The sequence below is a fragment of the Panthera onca genome, chromosome A2 (assembly GCF_046562875.1).
Source record: "Panthera onca isolate mPanOnc1 chromosome A2, mPanOnc1 haplotype 2, whole genome shotgun sequence".
Taxonomy (NCBI): domain Eukaryota; kingdom Metazoa; phylum Chordata; class Mammalia; order Carnivora; family Felidae; genus Panthera; species Panthera onca.
Window position 1 is genome coordinate 97,104,200 of NC_138340.1, and position 16,174 is coordinate 97,120,373.

Genomic DNA, 16,174 nt, shown 5'->3' on the forward strand with positions numbered 1-16,174 from the left:
TGATTAAACAGTTAAAAAATTGCTAGAAGTCAAATCTCCTTTAAGAAATTAATTTTGATATAAGGATAAGTTTGATATGTTTGCTAGGAAACTAATTTATAGTATTTACAAGTTAATTGATCTTAAATGTGTTGTATATATTATCACTTCAAAGGTAAATTGAGAATAAATAAAACTTGATACCTAACTACTTCAACTGTGCATCTTCAGATAATTTCTTCTCTAGTCTCTGACTGAAAAATAATTTATTTGCATATTTCCTCACAGTCTGTTGATTAAGGGACCTAATACTCCCACAAAGTAATTTACTTAACATGAGCAATTATGTACATCTCAAGCATTCCCATTCACAATACGTGTTCTGGGACTTCCAAAAAGATGACTTAATTTCATGTTAATTAGTTTGAAATTAAAAATCCCACCAGAAACATAAGGTCGTGTTCCCAAGATTTACCTCATTTCCCTTCTCTGAGTAAATATATGGGAAGATTTACCATTCTTCTACATGCAGCAAGGAAACTTTTAAACAAACTAATCTTTGGTAGCTAGGATTTTGTGTGAAAAATATTAGACTGTTTTGGTGGACTCAGTAATGTTTTAATCATTCCTGAGGCTTAATGTGGATATAACTCTGTTGTGTGTGTGTGTGTGTGTGTGTGTACACTTGTGACTTATTGCTTCATCAAAAAATACAAAAGATCATTATGTTGCTTTGTAGGAAGTTAGGTGAGAAGCAGCTGTGCTGGCTTCCGACAGAGGATAATGATCTCTGGAGATATTTATAATGGACTCCCTTCTGATATTATGTAACAATTTGTGCCTCTTTTCTTGGTATGCCATGTCATTTACACTGTAATTATGCCTTACAGGTTATTTAGTTGGACTGTTTGGTTTGTATACAATAGGTTGTTGTATGGTTTTCTTACTGACGTTTTGTTTTGGGTGTCTGTTTGGTAATTTTTTTGTAGGATTTGTATTATGTTGATCTAAGTTGACTCATACTTATCAAAATTCCTTAGGATAACATAATGACCTCCTTGATGCATTTTGTATTATTCTTATTTTATTTGGAGTCAGTGGCCCTTGAGAATAAATGAACACAATGCTTTTAGGTTTTCTCCATTTCTTTGTATTATCCTTAGCCTTGAGTTCATCCCAAATTTTACATTTGACTTGGTCTTTAAAATATTTTGCATTTTTGGGTTAGGAAGACTATGAAGGCTGGATGATGAACCACTTCTTATATCCAGATTCACAGAATTCCAACTGACCTGGACTTTGGTACCAAAAGGGTGCCTAACAGGATGATTTTTAGATCTCCGGATATTTTTTTAACCTCTGGATTGACTCACTATAACCATCTATAATGAACTAATTGGCCAGAATCAATTATAGTTACTGGATTAAACACAGAGGCTTTGGGGGATATGATATAAAGGCATAACTCTATGGGTATATCTTAGGGTCATGAGTAAATTTACCAGATTTGCCATTATGGCCATTACAGAAATCTCAACATTAGATCTCTGATGAGTCCCCTGTGCTCTGAATATATTCAAAGAAAAGTTATTTACTCCTTTGAGATGTTCTGGAGACTTTCTTGCACTTTACCAAAAGGTAACCATAATAGTTATTACAATTTTGTTGTTTCGTTTCTGTGACTGCCATACTTTGCTTTCCTAATACTGCCAGAAAAGCAGTTGGACTTATATTTCTTGCCTTTATGAGCTTGGTTTTAAAGCAGAATCAAGGAAGGAAATACAGGAAAAATTTCCTCCTATCCAGTAAGTCCTTCTCATCCAAAAATAAATAAATAATGCTGCTACTCTCTCTTTGACATGCTGTATAAATCAACTCTAGGAAATTATATTTTCATCTTGTACATGAAGTTATGAACAAAAACCGGGCCTCTTTTAAGGAAAAGGAGCCAATTATATGCAAGGATGTGCTTGAAAATAAGCAGCAATCATGGCGAGTTTTTTGTTTGCATGTTGCAATCTAATCCTTCTTGCTTTCAATAAACTTAGAGAGTTTATTGGCATCCACATAATTTACTCTGGAGATAATGACATAACAAGCAAACCATTTTATTTTCTCTAGCTTAGCCAAGAGAACATAATCAACAAAAAGATTTTATGTAACCGTGGAGTCTGAGGATACGATTTCCTTTTTTTTCCCAAAGATGTTCCAAATCCAAGGTGTCAAGAGAGAAAACTCCATTACTTCAAATTAGTTATTTCCCCAAAGTTAAATAAGTGGTGATGGTTGATCTAAGAATATACAAGATGGTGTATTCCAAAGATTAATCATTTTTGTCAGTTTTGCTATTTTTAGAAATGAAGATATCAGATTTGTTTGTTAGAAATGACTGGCACAATATTAAAGACCAGTTAATTTTATTAAATCTTATTATAATAATTCTTAATTTCACCAGAGACTCTCATGGACTCATTAAGAAATTATCTCACATGTATTATTAAACGCAATAATTATTCATCATAAAGTCCCTAACCATTAGCTGTAAATGCATTTTTTCTTCCTGGAATGTTGAAAACTGGATGGTATTAACAAGTGAAAAATATACACCGTATTTTATTTCTGAGAAATAGTCTCTCCTTTGGTATTTCTTTCTTAGTTTCTAGTCATATTAAATTTGCAGCCAAATGAATTCAAATAGTTGAAAATGCTTGAACATCACACAAGCAAAGTATAAGTAAAGATAGTATATATGATATGGACACGATGGTTTGTCAGTGGAACCTTTTTAAAGGCTATTAGAAAATGTGAGGAATAAAAGAAATACTTTATTTTCTAAGTTCACATGGATTTATATACTGTGGAAGCAGATATGATGGCATGATTTTAAAGTCAAACGTACCATTTACTTACATGCATCTGGGACTAGACCTTTCCAATACTTTACTGCTACTGTAGCTGTGTAAACTGGCTTCAGTGACTAAAACAGTCTGAATCAATACAGTTAAATATCCTTCACTTTGTTTACTTATCTATCCATAAGCTCCCTCATTCATTTGGCATACACTTATTTTTTAATGTTAATTTATTTTGAGAAAGAGAGAGAGAGAGAGAGAGAGAGAGATTGCATGTGCACACATGAGCAGGGGAAGGGCAGAGACAGGGAGAGAATCACAAGCAGGCTCCACACTGTCAGCACAGAGCCTGAGAAGGGGCTCAATCTCACCACCGTGAAATCATGACCTGAGCCAAAATCAAGAGCAGGATGCTCAAGCAACTGAGCCACCCAGGTGCCCCAATACACCTATTGAATATGAACCATATACCATATATTGTATTAGGCACTGGAGATACAAAGATAAATAAGACACAAACCTTGCCCTTCAGAAGCTCATAGAGTCCCAGAAGAAAAGTGATACGTTAATAGTATAACAAAAGCAAAAATGGAAGCATGTATATAAATCAGCAATTTTACAGGTTAGAGGTTGATTTGCTCTATATAGAAAAACCAGCAAATAATTCCTGGAAGAAGCAATACCTGAGCTGGACTTTGAAGCACCATTAAGGGGCACTGAGACCCAAATGGGTCTTGAAAGACTTATAAGAGTTTAGACACACAAAAAAGCAAGATGAATTATTATGAAAAATACACAGTCATGGAAATAAATTGGTTTATTCAAGGAGCAAGGAAAAACTAAGACGAAAATGGTGGTAAGTATAGGATGCTGGGAAACACCACTATTTCAGGAAAGAGGACAGAGCTAAGCAGATGAAGTCAGAGAGATAGCAGGAAACCTGGATAGAGCTGTGTTTCCAAATTCAAGGGAAGAGAAAATTTCAGAAAGAAGTAGACAGTCTATCAATGCTGAGGAAATGGCAAATAAGATAAAAGCTTTAAAAATGTACGGCAATTAGATCAGTGGCACTTTACCAAAAGCAGTTTCAGGAGTGAAGAGGGTAAAATTACCAACTATTTTTCCTGTTCTTGAGGAAAGCTGAAGATAAAGATAAAACTTTCACCAATAGAAAGCTCCCATTGTCCTTAGGGATGTAAAATATAAATGCATTTGTCGTAAGAGTTAGCCTTGTGCTACTGTGGAGTGAGCATGATGTGGTGCTAATTAGGGAAAGGATAAGTTTTGATGGAGGCTGGAAGAGGAATAAGGAAAGAAATCAAGCCTGGGGCTCTCTACAGATAAGGAACCCCAAGCCAGGGGAAGTGGTATCTGAAAACCCACAGGGACTCTGGGAATTGCATGAAGGAGTAAAGATATAAACTTTATAATTTCACTTGACAGGAATGAAGTATAAGTACAAGCTTCATAAATGAAAGTACTTGGGGATTACCTATTTAGAGAGTGACATCCTATCACCTCTAAATAGGGAGAATCATTTTCTACCAAGGCAGATCCATGAAAGCTGTAACAGCTGACATGACAGGAAGGGAAAAATTTGGGAAAACAATGCTGAGGATATTTAGATGCATTGAAATAATTAATACTCTGTGTGATTTACTTTTACCTCAATGCCTTACGAATTAAATACATTTGGTAAAATGTCACCATATGATATCATTTGTAACTCTGTCACGCCATCAATTCTCTTCTCTAGATATTGGCAGGAATTAGTGACCTTATTAGTGATGTATCTTTACTTAAACTTCTAAAAGTGTTTCTGAGAAGATAGATATTATCAAGGAAACCTGATATTCTTGTATTCTTACTCTTGTATTCTAACTCATCCTTACTGAAGCCCTTGCATTATTTGACTTACCCCCGAAAATAAGTGTGTGCTTACAGGTTCTTTTCCATGATTTAAAATTCCCAACAAAAATTATATATTTATCTATTACAAGGCCACATGAGGTACTGTACATCAAATGTGAGCTTTGGATTAAAAATGTTTCTTAAAACACAAGTTCATGGGAAGAAAAAATAATGGGGAAAAGGGTGCTTCCTTGGTGGAAAGTTTAAGAAAACAGCATTTGGTGCTGTTTAAAATTCATGCTGACAAAAATCAATAGCTAAACAGACTCAAAAGTTCAAACCAACAGGAAAGATGATTTAAGCCACATCTATCTAGATTTAGGACATTTGGCAATTTAGCATCTGTGTTCCCAATAAAGGTCAATAAAATTCCTTTTCCAAACTGAAAAGCAGGATAAAGAAAGAGAATCTTAACTAAACTATGGTCTCAGGCTCATGTTTCCAAGAAATAAGGAATTATAATGATTAAAATTCCTTAAAGTCAAATGAAATATATTTGACAAGGGAAAATGCAGTGGCTCAATTACTTTTCCTCAATCTGCAAATGGAAATGAAATAATGTGGAGTATATAAATTGAAAAAAAGTAGGCTGAAATACTTTGAGAAGGTCATAGATTTAATTGTCTGAAGTATGCATTTCTCAAATTATTCATCATTATTCCTTGTTCTTCCACTGACAAGTGGGACAGAGAGATACAAATATAACGATATATTAATATGTTCTAACCATTATCAGTGCAAGTAACTAGTAAATATCTGTCCTTGGACAAAAATAAATCTGGTTATACATCAAAGATAAGGTTTGTTGATCCAAAAGTGAGTCACTCAATCATTTGTATTCCATCCCATAACCAAGAGTGGGAAATTGTTAGATGGAAATAACTTTGTACCAGCTGAATTGGCTTATTCTTTTGTTCTTCCTTTAACATATTCTGCAAGTTATATCACTCACCACTGGAATAGCATAAGAAGATGCAAGTCAAGTTCAAAGGCAAATGAAAACAAAATCAGTAGTTCAGAAATGTATATAAACTGCTCTGTTTCCACTTTGTAATATTATTCATTGTTTCCACCTTTCCCCCATATCATTTGGCCTTCCGTTCTGGCTTCAAGTCTTCATCCACTTCCTATAAAAAGGTGACATAATTTAAAAATGTTTATCTTGCCTCTTATGATACATTCCTTGGAGATACTGCATTGGCTCTTTGCTTGTGGAAAATGGGTGTCTCAATTCTGAGGAATTCAGATGTGAAAGAAGATTGTTGACTAGGTGAATTACAGTCCTGTGAGTACCCACCCATAATTAGATGGGTTTCATTTATAAGAAGCAAATATCAAATTGGCTGTAACTCTTCCTTATTCAGTTTCAGAGACTCACAGGCATCAATCTAAGTCAACTTGCATCATTTGATAGCTAGTTTAGCATGAGCTGCTCAATCTTAAAAGTCATGTAGTATTCTGTTTATGGTAAAGGAGAAGTAGCTTGTACCATCATAACCATTCTGCAGGTATCAGTGATAAACTCTCAATAAGATATAAAAAAACAACTAATTTTGACTCTTCCTCTGAAGCCATTAAATGTTATGAGAGTGAGATAATACAGCCGGTGGCAGCCATAACAGCTGGAAAATGGGAGCAAAAACCTCAAAGTAAAGGAGCCACAAAGGAGAAAACACAAAAATATAGGTATAACTCAAACACCTAAACCATGTATGCACAGGGGAGACTGTACTGAGCCCTCTTGTAAACATCGGTTGGAATTCTAAAAGAACAGAGTGGAGATGTCAACTGCTGCCCCCTAAGGGGAACACAGAATCCAACACTAATATCAGTCAAGATGTCTGCCTGCAAGAATAAAAGGCAACACTCTTCAGAGGAAGATAACAGAAACTAGAGTCTCTATACCACATCATGCATATGGCTAACATAAAAAAGACTGACCATACCAAAGGTTGGTGAGGATGTGGCACAACTAGAACTCTCATTAGCTGATAACAGGGTTGCAAAATGGAGCAGCCACTTTGGGAAACAGTTTTTCAGTTTCCTAAAAAGTGAAACATACACCTAACGTAGATATAATCCAGGCCCTCCTTCACTATGTATTCACACAAGAGAAAGAGATATGTATGTGTATACAAAATGTTTACATGCTTGTCCATAGCCAATTTTATTTGCAATGAAAAAAAGCTAGAATTGCCTCAAATGTTTATCAGTAGATGAATGGATAAACAAACTGTGGTATATTCATACAATGTAACAAAAAGGAATCAGCTGTATTTAAACAATGTCAAAATAATTATACTGAGTGAAAGAAGACAGGCAAAAAGTGTATGTACTGTATGATTCTATCTATACATATTCCATATATTTATACATATATTCCATATACTGCATATATTTATAGACAATACAGACTAATCTATAGTGATAGAAAGTAGATTAGTAGTAGCTTGGGAAAGAAAAATAGTGGATGGATGGATGAATGGATGGATGGATGGATGGATGACAAAAGGCCACAAGGAAAGGAAACTTTTGAGGATAGAGAATTTGTTCATTTCTTGACTGTGGTGATCGTTTCAAAGGTGTGTGTGTGTGTGTGTGTGTGTGTAAATAAAGATTTACACATTGCATAAAGATTGCAATTTATTACATGTCAATTTCTCCTTGATAAAGTCCTGAAAAAATTCTTAGATAAGTAAAAATATAAGATATTAAAAAAGGATATAAAAATGGACTATTGATAGAAACAAACCCTGAGATATTGGAATTAACAGACCATGGTTATATGATCATCTTGAATGAACTTATCACAGATGGATAATACCAGTGGAGAAATGCAAACTATAAAAAAGAACTAATTCTAGAACTGAAAAGTATAACATCTGAAGTGAAGATTTCACTGGATAGACTTAACAACAGATTGGACATATCAGAAGACTTGGTCAGTGAGCTTGAAAGTAGATAAGCAGAAATTATATAATCTGAAAAAGAGAAAAAGGGCTAAAAAATTTTTAATGTTTATTTATTTTGAGAGAGAGAGACAGCAACCAGGGAAGGGACAGAGAGAGAGGGAGGGGACAACTCCAAGCAGGCCCCCCCAGTGTGGGGCTCAAACTCACGAACCATGTGATCATGACCTGAGCCTATATCAAGAGTCAGGCGCTTAACTGACTGAGTCACCCAGGCACCCCAGAAAGGCTAAATATTAACCTAGCCTCAGAGACCTTTGGGAACATATCAGCCAATCTAACATGTATGTAATTGGAGTCACAGAAAGAGAGGAAAGAGAAAAGAAGACAGAAATTTTTTTTGAAGAACTAACGGCCCAAATTTTGCCAAATTTGGTTAAAAAATTAGAACAAGAAGTCTCCATAAATCTTAAAGATAACTGCAAAGAAAACTACAGCGAAGCACATTTTAGTCAAACTTCTGAAAATCAAAGATTAAGAGAAAAGCTTTTTTTTTTTTTTTTTCAGAGAGAGAGAGAAAGAGACTGAGCGTGAGCAAGGGAGTGGCAGAGCGAGAGGGAGAGAATCTCTAGCAGGCTCTGTGTGGGGCTCAATCTCATGAATCTGTGAAATCGTGACGTGAGCTGAAGTCAAGAGTCAGATGCTCAACCGACTAAGCCAATCAGGTGCCCCTAATAAAAATCTTAAAAGCAGTCAGAGTAAAATGAACATTATATACTGGAAAACAACAGTACAAAAGAGAGCTAACTTCTCATCAGACACAATGTATTCCACAAGACAAATAACCACATCTTTAAATTGTCAAAAGAAAAAGAAATCTGTAAGCAGAGTTCTCCTTATCTAAAATAGAAATGAAAAAGATGTTTTCAGAGAGCCAAAAACTGAGGGAATTCATCACCAAAACACTCGCATTATAATTAAGTAAAACGCAGTTCTCCAAGTGGAAGAGATCTGTCATCATATGGAAAAACCAGTCTGACAGAAATGATTGAAGAGAAATTCAGAAATTATAAATATGTGGGTTAATATAGAAGAGATTTTTTTCTTCTCTCACTCAAAAAATATATAAACTATTGTGGATTTCAAAATATAAACAGATGTAATATATGACAACAATAACATAAAGAATATAGGTTGCATACATGAAAAATATTTTTGCAAGATTCTTATATGAAGTAGTACAAAATTAACCCTGAGTAGGCAGTAATAAACTAAAGACACATAAATGCACCCCCTAAAGCAACCACTAGAAAAATAACCCAAGAATAACAGCTATAAAAGCTGATAGAAAAATAAAGTGAAATGCTAATGTCTATTTATTTAACCCAGAATTAAGGTAGGAAAGAAGCAAAAGAGGAAAAATAAAGATAGGAGACAGAAAAAAAATAGCAAAGGGTAGACTTCAAGATAATCATATCAATAATTGCATCAAGGTGGAGATTTTTAGATGGGATAAAATAGTAAAATCCCATTATGTGGATTCTGCAGAAGATGCACTTTAAAAGAAAGACACAGATAGATGGAAATAAAAGAATGGGAAAAGATAATTAAAGCAATCAGTATGCATAAGAAAGCTGGAGTGGTTATATTGATATCAGGCAAAAAATTCAAGGTTAAAGATACATTTTACAATGAAAAAGGATTTTGACCAAGAAGGCGGAGCAATCAGAAATTTATATGCATCTAATAAGAGAGTTTCAAAGTGCATGTAGCAAAAACAGACAAAATTAAAGAGAGAAATAGGCAAATCCACAATCATAGTCTTTAGGGGCCTGTCCCACACAGTGACAAACTGGAAGAGTGGGAAATTTTTCTCTCCAGCCTTCCTTCAGTCCCTGTCATCTCCAGTCATGCTGGCACGATAGCCCTTCTACCTGTGATAGATCTGCAATGGAAAGGGATCCATAGATTGATTACCTGTGTCCAAGTTATTCTGTGAAGGCTTGTCTCTTCCCCATCTCTAGTCTATTCTCTCTTCCAATAGCCAGAAGTGATGTTCAGCATGTTTTACATTTAAGTACCTGTGCATTGTGGAACTGTCAGAGAATTCTGTGGTTCAAGAGGTAAGCAATGGTCAGTCTGAACTGAGAAAAGCATCCCCTCCTGCTCTAGCTCGAGACTCACAAGGGGTCCCTCCTGACAGATACACTTCTCACATTTACCATTGCTCCCAGGGCAGTTTTCTTTTTGGCATTACTCTGCTTTGTGCTACCATAGACTCGTCTACATAAATACCTACAGCCCTCCGTCACCACTGGTTAACTGTTCTCACCATATTCACTCCACACTGTGGCTGCATCTAACCAAAAGTGGGGTCTGCATCTGTCCTTTGCCTCTGGAGAAGCAAGAGGATGCCCCAGAGGGGATGCATTCCAGACTCTCCTCATTTTATCAGATGATTCCTGTGCTGTCTATGGTGGACTCACCCAAGTAGTGGAGCAAGATAAAAGGCAATTCCTTCCCTTTACATGAGGACACAAGTTGATCCCTTCACCAGGAACTGGCTGAGAAAAAATTAATTCATGTTTATTCACACACATGTCATCAGCTTTAGTTGTCCCTGACTCTGAGCCATCACATCTCAAAGAAGCTTCTGCATTTATTTCTAAAGTACTGTCTTTAGCAGGAGGACATCTAGCCATTCCTATAAGAAAGTGCTCAATCCACCACCCCAGAACACTGGCAAGTCTTATTCCCAGGGCTTTTTAAAACAGAACTGCTCACTCTGCCTTAAAATGCTCTTTGCTATGCTCCCCAGAAGCATGGCACATCAGCCACTCACCTTCAGCCCTACCCATCCCAGCTTACTGTTTTGCAGCTGGGTAAAGCTTACTTACTGTCCCAGGGACCCTTGACCTTGTAAGCTAAGCAAACTGATCCAAGGTGATTATGCTACCACACCTCACTTAAATAGTGCACAAGTCATTCTCTACAAAACGCAATTCATGCACTAGGGAGTATAAATCTCAGCATTGAGCTATCCACATCTCTCTGTTTAATTATGCTTTGTATTACAAAGAACAAAAAGTTACTTTTTTCCTTCTCTTTTTAACATAGGAAGAAATGTGAAATTATTCTGAAGGGACAAAGTTGATTTTTTTTCTCCCATAACAAATGTAGTTTTGCAATTTCTATAGAAAATCAAAGTATCTATTTGTAATCATCTACTATTCATAGTCTAGGAAAAGCTTTACTAAGAAAAGGCAAAAAGTAACCACTATTGCATGCAATTTGTACTTCTTAACGTCCTTGATCCTTTACACCTTCATTCTGAAAGTAATAGACCTGAGCCCCATAGAACTTAGACTGATCTGTTCTTTCATTCTACGTGGTTGAAAGGCATGTTGCTTTCCATGAAGTTAGCATTTCGTGCTCTGGACTTCTCTAAGAAAGAAAAAAACGTTTGTAATATTTGATTTATAAGTTCCGCGGGGGAACAAGTGCTGTCTGTACAAGCCTCTGTGGTCCAGGTAGTGATTAATCTCCACGTAAGAATGGAAACATGGCAGGTAGAGGAAGCCACACTAGTCACTTCTTGCTCAAAATAGGTATCTGTGGCTATTAAGCAAGAAGCAACACAGTCTGACACAAATTAACTTCTGCTTTTTATTACCAGGGAAGGAAAAATTGGCCATTTATATCATCAGATAATTGCCCCCTACCCCCATGTGGTTTTAAAGTCCTTTTTACAAACCAGTGATTCCAACCTGAAGTGGAGGGGGGGGCATAATACAAGCATATGATGAAGCTTTGAAATGTGATTGTTTCCTGGAAATTCATTTATTCACTCATTCAAAGAACAGTTGTTGATTGCCAATAATTTGCAAGGCATTACGATAAACATTTAAACCTACAGGAGGAAAAAAAGAAACAAAAAACCTTACACTGAATATATCTGAAATTACTAAAACCCTCAGAAAAGATGACTGGGCTGTGGAACATAAAATCTGGGCACTGCTGGCCTGACCTTTATAGATTATTGAAGGTCATTTCCTTCATTTCTTTCACCATAAAATAGTTACATGATTTATTTAAGAGAGGCCTTCTAGGAATTCCTTTTTAAAAATAATTTACATTAGCAGTCTGTTTGGTGAAGTGGCTTTCAGGATATCAAGTACAGACAAAACAACTGAGCACCTGGCCCTCCTATGCTGCTAGTGTGCATGCATTTCGTTGCCAGCGCTTACAAAACAAATTGCAACTCTCTTCCAAAAGTGAACGTAAGCACACTTCACAACTTAGCAGAACTTAAGAACAGAACCACTGCAGATTTATGCTCCCTTTCCACAGTGTACGAGTAGTGCCACTGCTGCTCGCCTGGGACAGGGACGAGAAGCCCCTAGAGTCCTGGTACCTAGTGTTGATCGTATGCTTAGTTCTGGCCCACAGAATGTGAACAGAATCTGTGAGTGGCATTCCCAAACCAGAATGGTGATCTGTTGTCTTTCCCATGATCCTTTCTGAGGCCACTGTAGGGCCAAGGGTAGAAGACTGCAGCAGTACCACGCATAGCAATCTGCCTGTGAGAACCAACCAGCACTATTCACATGTAACTTGGAGTGAGTGAAAAGTAATGTTGATAGTGTTCAGTCATTGAGATTTTGGAATGGTTTCTATCAGCAGCTAATCCACCCTTATGAATACCAAGTAATTCCATCTTAGGTTTGCTTTTGGGAACCTCTTTCATATGTGCATGAGGAGACATGTTAAGAAAGTTAATAGTAATATCATTTATAATGGCCAAAATCTGAAAATGATTCACATGCTCTCTGGAAAGAAAACGGATGAATAATTGCCATGTAGTCATATAATAGAATACTATACAGCAGTGAAAATGAATGAACTCAAGTGCCTCACCTTGGATGAAATGCAGAAACATAAATGTTGAACAAAAAACTTTACTGAAGAATAGATACAGTATGCTTACATTTATGTAAAATTCAAAAATATGAAAAACTAAAAATTTATTTAGGGATGTATATATATGTGGTAAAATTAAAAAGGAAAACAGTCAAATAATGAACACAGCCTTATAAAAGTAGTTACATTTGAGGGAAGAGGCACATGGGGACTTCAAAGTTAATGGCAACGTTTTAACTTTATCTCCAACCATGCCATAAAAATGTAATCTCAGCAAATGAGAATTCACTTAAATTTCCCTGGGGTTATATCTAAGATTCTGAGGGCTCATGTAGTTCCAGAGCATCAGGAGGGGCACTTCTGACTTCCATGTTTATCAACAACCGTGTATATGCCTTCTGACACTTTCTTATTCTGGTCTCCAACTGCCAGCCACACAGATCCCTTTGAATCATCCTTCAGTCCTATCTGTAAGGTGTTGCCAGATTTTGCTCTGTTCCTGACATTTCAGTCTCATTCTTGGATGTACTGGAATCACCAAGCTGCTCCCATGATATGGGAGACCATCTAAAGCCTTGTGTTTCTTCTAGGAGTAGGCAATCTAATGCTGCTTTACCACATCCTTTTTCTATGTTCCAAGTTATCTCAAGGCCCAGGCTTTTGAAATTATAAAACCTTTTCCCAATTTTCTGTTGTAAACTCCCATTCCTGAGGATTGCCACACAGTCTAGTTCCCTGAATGGAGGAAAAGATCAAGAAAAAAGAATAGCTTATATTTCCAAATAACATCCATTAGAAGTTTTGGGTATTGTGCATTATTTTGGTAGTCTCATATATAAATGAGAGTCTTCTCTTTGTGAGGGACAAACACTTATCCAAGCCACATTCTGGAGATGAAGGTTACAGAGGATGGGTGCTTAGTCTATGAACACATCAGTGGTAACTGGAAAGAAAAGATAATTAGTTTTCTAGGTAACTCTGCAGATGAACTTTTCCCAATCTCTGTCTCTCCCTGTATCTCTTTTCCTCTCTCCTCTCTTTCCATTTCTTTTCCCCTCCCTTCTACCCTCCCTTCCTCCTTCTCTCTCTCTCTCTCTCTCTCTCTCTCTCTCTGTCTCCTCATGATCTCCCTCATTGACTTTTCTTACTGCTATTTATACAGTTTTATACAAATAAATTGTTCAGAATTTTTGGATAAAAGCTAGTCTGATTGATTTAGGAAATTTCCATCACTGAGCAGTGCCCTTTCTTTTGGACCAATAAATAGTCAATCAATAGCATATAACTAGACTGTTCTTTCTTATATAATATGCTTGGTCTAACCAGTGGCCACCTCTACACAAAGAATCACCCAGCACTGCACATTTTCTAAATAAATAGGTAGTAGAGTTTGAACTATACTCAGGACTGATTATGTCAAGTACCATGTCAAGGGAAGTCTGTCAAGAAATCAAGAATAGATGAATGAGACTAATAAAATGGCATAGACTCATTTCTCCCTGCTCCTCTTTGATGAGGCACAAATACAATCCCTGGAAATAACGTAAGCAGTAACCAAATGAAAATTCTGAAAGGCGGTGAGAAGGAAAGTGGTTTGGGAATCCAGCACTAGTGGAATGATACAGCAACAGGGAATCTTATGTCCCTTGCATCAAACAAAAGACAAAGCAGACTCATTATTCTCTGACCTCTAACCTAGCGACAGAAGGCAGCCCACATAGGCTCATTTCCCTGTGGAGCTTAATGGAAACCCCTTTGACATTAGGTGAGCCTGACACCACCACCAAGGAGAATTGATCAGCCAACTTTAAGCGACTTCTAGGGAAATTATATAACTGAAACGTATAACAAACACACACACACAAATGATGCATGGACTCAGTGGTACAGTGGAGATGACAGAACATATAATCAGTGAACTTGAGACAGATTAATAGAATTTGCCCAATCTGAAAAACAGAGAGAAAATAGATGAAAGAAAGAAAGAAAGAAAAAAGAAAAGAAAGAATAAAGGAAGGAAGGAAGAAAATGAACAGAGCCTGAGACCTATAGGCCCATAACAAAAGATAACAACACTCATATCATAAGAATTCCAGAAAGAGAGGAGGAGTAGGAGTCTGAAAGAGTATTTGAGGAAATAATAGATGGAAACTTCCCAAGTGTGGAAAAAGAATAAAGCCACAATTCAAAAAACTAAGCAAACTTCAAACAGGGTAAATTAAAGAAATCCACACATCATAATTAAACTTCTGAAAACTAAAGACAAAGAAAACATCTCTAATGCAGCCAGAGAAAAAGGACATATTGCCCACAGGGAATATCAATTTGCATGATCTCTTGTCTGAAATCATGGAGATCAGAAGGAATTGGGACATTTTTCGAGTGCTGAAATAAAATAACTTTCAGCTGCAAATTCTACATCCAGTGAAATTATTATGTAGAAATTGAAGAGAATTAAAGATATCTCAGATAAAGGAACACTAAAAGGTTTTTTTGGTTTTTTGTTTGTTTTTGCTAGCAGGCCTACCTTTAAAGGCTGGCTAAAGCAAGTACTTCAGATAGAAAGGAAATTATAAAATAAAGAATCTTAGGTAGCAGGAAAAAAGAAGGAATAGCACAAAGAGAAGAAATAGGGGTACATATAATAGCCTATTCTTTCTCTCACCACTTTTTTTTCTTTTTGAGAGAAAGCACAAGTGGAGCCAGAGGGCAGAGAGAGAAAGAATCCCAAGCAGGCTCCACACTGCCAGCACAGAGCCTGATGCGGAACTTGAACCCACAAACCATGAGGTCATGACCTGATCCAAAACCAAGAGTTCAACACTTAACTGACTGAGCCACCCAGGTGCCCCTTCTCTCATCAGTTTTGTAAATTATATTTGATGATTGAAATAAAACCTATAATACTACCTGATACTCAGGACAATTACATTTTAAAGTGGAAAAAGTCAAGGGACTCAATTGGAAATGAACTTTCCACACTTTGGTTCAAGTGGTAAAATGTTGGTATCAGTAGACTATGTATTGTAATACTCAAAGCAACCACTGTGTTAACTATGCAAAGAGATGTACTCAAAATACCTTAAATAAATCAATGTGGAATCTTAAAACAATATTGAAATACTCCATAGGAAGGCAAGAAAAGAGAAATAGATAAACAAAAACAAGAAACAGAAAAACAAATGATAAATGGCAGATTGGTTGTAGCATGTTAATAATCATGTTAAGTGTAAATGACTTAAATACACTGAGTAAAAAACAGGATGGATTTTAAAAAATGACCCAACCATACACTGTTTACAAGAAACACTTCAAAAAAAAAAAAAAAACCCCACTTCAAATTCAATGATGTGGATAGGTTAAAAGTTAAAAATGTGGGAAACTTAATGTTAAAACTTAAACATTATTTTTATTTTTTAATCTATTTTTTTATTGAAGGATAGTTGACACACAATATTACATTAGTTTTAGGTATATAACACAGAGATTCAACAAGTCTAAACATGATGCTATGCTCATCACAAGTGTAACTACCATTTGTTATTATAAACATTAATTTTTTAAAAAGGAAGAGTTATATTAATGTCTGATCACATAGATTTC